At 37.4% G+C, this 5734-nt stretch overlaps 1 non-coding gene across 1 annotated transcript; it reads left to right on the top strand.

The window, feature by feature from the left end:
- The first annotated feature begins 311 nt into the window (after nucleotides 1-311).
- On the top strand, nucleotides 312-416 carry LOC133289020 (small nucleolar RNA R71). The gene has a single exon (XR_009748439.1). It is a non-coding gene; the product is annotated as a small nucleolar RNA R71 (small nucleolar RNA).
- The last annotated feature ends 5318 nt before the right edge of the window (nucleotides 417-5734 follow it).

The raw sequence follows: 5734 nt of genomic DNA, 5'->3' as shown, positions 1-5734 counted from the left end.
TTTGAGTCAAGAGAAGTTGCTCAGTTGGTTTTTTCTGTTCCATGGGCTTCCAGTTTTTTATAGTGTTCTGGAGTGAAGCCATTTGTGCTGAAAGAGCATCAGCTGAGCTTAGCTCAAGAACTCCTGCTTTCTTAGGAGCACTGTGTCATGTGGAAGGCCATGAAATATGTTTTTTTGAAAGTTTTTCCAACAACTGGTAGGTTTCTGGATAAGTAAAATCCAAAAGATCTCCCCCTGCAGCTGCATCAACAATTGCTTTCAATGGTGGGGTTAAGCCATGATAGAATGTGTGAATGATGCCCCAATCAGAAACTCCATGATTCGGGAAAATTCGTATCAACTCTTTAAAGCGTTCCCATGCTTCATACAGACTTTCTCCATCATACATTTTAAAGGAAGCTATATCAGCCCTCACTTGGGCTTGTTTTGCTTGGGAGAAAAATCGGGTAACAAATTGTTCCGCCAATTGCTCCCAATTGGTGATGGAGTTTGGGGGCAATGTTCTCCTCCATTCTTTGGCTTTTCCAGCTATGGAAAAAGCCGCATCCGCATGTTTTCTTCCGAAATACCGTGAACTTTGAAATTATCAACTATCTCAGTGAAATTGTCCAAATGACTGTGAGGGTCTTCCATGGGCAGTCCATGGAACTGACCAGCGTTCATAATCATTTGGAACATTGCAGGTTTTATTTGAAAGTTCGGGATATTCAAGGGAGGGGGAACATACCCTCGTTCTGGACCATTTCTGAAGGGAGCAGCCATATCATTCAATGATGGCCCTCTTCCTTCATTCGGTCCTTGTTCAGGCTCATGATTATGATTTCCATTGTTATCATTGTTTACAACCTCCTCCATTGTAATGTTTCTCAACCTTTGAGCTCTTCTTCTATTTCTGAAGGTTCTCTCGGGTTCTGGATCAAAAAGTACTATTTCCAGTCCAAGTTCTGTAGGTTCTGTGCTCATACAATGTAGGAGGTCTATCAAAACAAAAAGACTGCAATTAAACAATAAAAATGTTTCCTTAAAAACGCTCTATCTTGCCAAATGATCCCCGGCAACGGCGCCAATTGCTTGGTCGAACCAAAAGTTGCTCGGGAATATCTTTCCAGAGAGCAAGAGTGCAGAGTAATAATCAGGATTGCCAACAGGAGCAATCTACTCTGACTAAGAGCAACCCCCTTCAACTATATGCAAGCGTACTGTCAAGCAATATAGGGTATTGTAGCCCGAGATTTATCGTCCTCAGGGAGCAGTTGTGAAGTAAGAAGCGCTAAAGGAAACTTAATTTGTAAAATGGAGCAATAAAAGAAAGTACTATTCTCAGCTAAGCTTCACAAAGAGAAATCTCTGGGCAGCTAGTTAAACAATGTTAACCATTCTGAACCAGATGAGAGCAGTGAATGACTTAGCACGGTCATCGAATAAAAGGCATCAATTTAAGTAACTTCAAGAGCGGTCAACGAAATGAAAGTAAAAGCATCAGCTGGTAAAACACAGTTCAGTTATCGTGAGGAAAAGGTTGTGATAGAAGTTTGAGTTAAGATTAATTTCAGAAAAAGTCAAGTAGGTGTTACGGGTTCCATGTTTTCATCCCTTTGGTTAAACCTGCTTGGTAGCATAGTTTACAAGTGGATTTTGCTCCTTCCCTTGTTTTGCTATAGGTAAGCAGAGGGTAAGGTCTTACTCTCCACGTTACTCCATAGTACTTGGAGTTATATGCAAGGAAACCATGCTGCCTTCTCAAAAGAGCATGGATTCACATGGCAGTGCTCCTCATTCCAGGTGTTTCTCCCTCCTTTCTTCAGGCTAAACTACCCCAGGATCTTGATAATGCTCCACACACCTTTGTCAGTGTTTCATCAACCGAGTGGTCCCGGGATGAGGTTGCCAGCCCAAAGGGTTTCACAAAATCAATAAATTAAACCAAAGAGCAACTCAAAATTCATTTATAAAATATGTGTTCCTTACAAAGTTATCCTAAGACAAAAGGGATTACTTCTATGGAACCCTCACCCACTTAGAGGAAGTTAGCTCCTAGTGAGCATTTTTACAAAAAGAAAAACAAAGAGATAACAAGTCCTAGGATGGGCGCTGATCCCCATTTTATGAGGATTGCTTGTTCCTTTTATAGGGTTCTTCATTTGATCTCCATTGTTCCTTTCATCAAGGGTCGTGCTTTGTTTAAATCCTCTCCAATGGTAGCTTTGCTTCTTGCCAGCTCAGCTCCGAATAGAGATCCTCTCCAATGGTAGCCTTGCTTTTTGCCAGCTTGGCCTTAAATGGAGATGGTCCCCCTTGCTTTTGGCTCCCTTTGTGAGTAGGAGTATCGGATTCAGGGAGGCACCTCCACTCCTTCTGCTGCAGCTGACGTGGCTGCTTTTGATTGCTCAGCTCCTTTGCTTTCGTACTGTAGCAGAGGTAGCACCTCCACCTTCTCTGCTGTGGCTGACGTGGCGGATTCCCATAGCTTCCTTTGACTGCTGTTGTACTACAACAGGCTTTTTTTCTTCCTGCGCAACACTCCTTCTTCTCTCTTCATTTTGTGGTTCCTTCTGATGGGCCTTAGGTGTCCTGAACAAAACAAACTAACCCAATAGTCATATGTGAAAAAGATAATGTTAAATTTGCTCCAGGTCTACTTTAATTCCCACTTTCGGTATTGCTCTGGTCCACTATTCAAAACAGTTGCTCTATATGGAAAGAAGAAGGTTGACGGGAGTGATTTATAACCAAACATGGGTTTTGTGGAACAATTTACACTTAATGGGCCTCAACTTTTGAGGACCATCAGTGAGGATTAAGCCTAAACAAATTTTTTTTCAAAGAGGCCTCATTGTAGTAGTTTTCTAGAACTTGAACTGTTTCTCTGGCTTGCATGCATTACTGACATGATAAAGGCATATTTATTCTTGTTAACTTAGAGCCAAACAGCCTACCTAAAAGAATTTTCCATTGTTCGCCCTTTTGAGTCTTGGACCAATTTATTCAAAAACCTGATGAATATTACTTAACCATTTCTCCATTGACACACCTTGAAAGAGATTGAAATGCTGATCAAAGGAAAAAGTCAAGGTACTTCTCAAAAGAAAAGTTAAGTAAGTTGAAAAAAGGAACATAAGAATGGCCTGCAAAAATACTTCAAAGAAAAAAAAAATTCTGAAAAAGAAAAAAAAGAAATTTGCAGCTCAAAAGAGAAAAGAAAGAAAACATTTGCAAACAAAGAAAAGAAAAAGGTAGTGAAAAAGGGAAAAGAATCCCAAATTGATAAAATGTGGCAGAATTAAAAAACTGAGAAGGAAGTAATGTCAAAAATCTCAGGACTTTAATCTTTCAAATTAATCAGCCTCTGACCAAAAGATTCTTACCCCCAAACCAGGCCAAGTTATAACCTATCAAAGACCTTTTGATCAGTCTATGCATGTCAAATGGGTTCCTCAATCTTAGGAATTGAGAATATGTTCAAGCTTATGGAATTACTGCTACACTGATGGAATGAGTATGAACCCCTCAAACACTAGAGCGATGAAAGTATATTTATCTGGTGAGGAATATTCAAGTTAGGATATGATTTCTTGATACAACTGAAAAGCATTGTTTGAAGTTTTAATAGGAAGTTATACATGCATAGCAATCTGATGTTCATGTTCCATGTTTTTCTTCTCAGAGTTAATCTTTGCCTTTGACTTTAATCTATTACATTGTTGAGGACAGAAACGTTCAAATCTGGGAATTGTTTGATATGTCTCAAGCATATATATAAATCTAAGCCAAAAAGAGAAAGAATATTGATTAATCTTGAATAAAAAGGCAATATTTACTGTTGATTTGTTAAAATCTCAATCAAAGATGGTATAGCTGATTTTCTTTTGATTTTGTAGGAAAAACAGGACAATAAGGAGTCAAATTTGGAAGTAAGAAATCGAAGTCCCACGCTAGTAGCGCCAGAAGCAAAAATCAGCCAGAGACATCCACGCTCACAGCGTGAAACTCACGCTAGTTGCGCCACAACCCACGCTCACAGCGTGGGAATCACGCTAGTTGCGTGGGCTTCCAGAACTGTGAACAAAACTCCCATGCTATCAGCGTGGAAACCACACTAGTAGTGTGGGAGGTGCGGGCAATCAGCATTAAATATTTTTCTGCATCAGTGGAAGATTAGACAGAGACTTACGACTAAGATTCAATCAAAATTTCTACACAAGGTCATAAACTCTATAAATAGAGACTCAGATCTCAGAGAAAAGAATCTTTGGCTGGAGAGAATTGTGAGGACCATAGAATTGAGAGAATTCTTGGAGACTCGTCCTGGAGATCAGGATTCCACCGGAGTTGAAGGCTGAAGACATTGAGTTTTTATTCTTCTTCTTCTTTTCTTCTTAGTTTATGAACAATTTTCCTTCTTTTAATTAGTTTAAGCTAGCTATGTCTGGCTAGTTTGTTTTTGTAGTTGGGATCACGGATCCGATGTGAATCCTTTATATTTTCTGTATTGATATTTTATAAGTTAATTAGTTAGTTTGTTTTATTCTACCTGGTTTAATTTTTCATATCCTGTTTAGAACTGATCACTCTAAATTATAGGGCTTTGAGGGTTAGGACTCACAATAGACATATTGGGGTTTTAGTCTGGACAAGGGTAGAATAACAATTTGTGTATGATCTAGACATTGGCTTACATAAATTGTAGACTCATAATTCATTTGCTTAATGCTTAATTCAAGAGGGATTACTAAGACATTAGGATTCTAATTGGATTAAAGGGTTGAAATCACTAAGACATTAGGGTTCAACTATTTTATAGAGAAATAATGAATTGTCTGAACAAACGAATTAATTAATTATAAAATATAATATAGGAATATAAGGGAGGATCGGAGGTGAAGTGCATCCTGGTTACATACTTTCTATAAATTTTTCATCAATACTTCTTGCGTTCTTGATCCTTTCTTGCATGCGTTCAAAATTAATTGTTATTAATTTTCTGTTTTAGATTTAATTATTTTTAAATTCTGTTTTAAATTTAATTATTTTTAAATTCTGTTTTGAATTCCAAAATCAATTCCTTTCACAAACCAATCCAAATTTTATTTTTCAACTTAAGGGGAATAGTTAAACTAATACTTGGTGCATTAATCTTCGTGGGAACGATACTCTACTTATCACTTTATTACTTAAAACGAACAATATACTTGCTGATTTCAAAGCATTTAATCTATAATTTAGAGAAACTCATTGGATGCCTCATGACTTTTGAGATGCAGTTTGAGTCTCTCAAACGAAAAGCCTCAATGACAAGAGATAAAGGAATAAATCTCAAAGCAGAATCTAAGAAAGATGAAGAAGAATCAGATGACAATGAGAGGAAGAAGAATATATTGTTTAATCAATTATTTGGGAATAATGTTGCAATTTTTTTTTATTACATGAGATAATATTATATTATTTCCAATTTCGTGAGATATTGATCACAACGTAAATATATGCTCAAGTTCCCCAGATGTGAAGAGGACGGAATTGAGAAAAAATTATTTATTGGTTAACTAATGGCATCTGTAATGAACGGCAGGCCACCCGATCCCAAATTTTTTCACAAGTTTTTAACGTTCAAACACTAAGTTCCATTTTTAAAGATCTATTTCAAACAAAAAAAGCCAATTTAAACTTGAACAGAAGCTCCTTCAAACACTAACTCAGATGAATCTGCCCACATAAATATCCTTTGACGTCATGATTT

Source organism: Gastrolobium bilobum, unplaced genomic scaffold (genome assembly GCF_033153095.1).
Source record: "Gastrolobium bilobum isolate Gb01-03AN ecotype WA unplaced genomic scaffold, APGP_CSIRO_Gbil_v1 utg123074, whole genome shotgun sequence".
Taxonomy (NCBI): domain Eukaryota; kingdom Viridiplantae; phylum Streptophyta; class Magnoliopsida; order Fabales; family Fabaceae; genus Gastrolobium; species Gastrolobium bilobum.
This window is presented reverse-complemented; position numbering and strand designations above follow the sequence as displayed.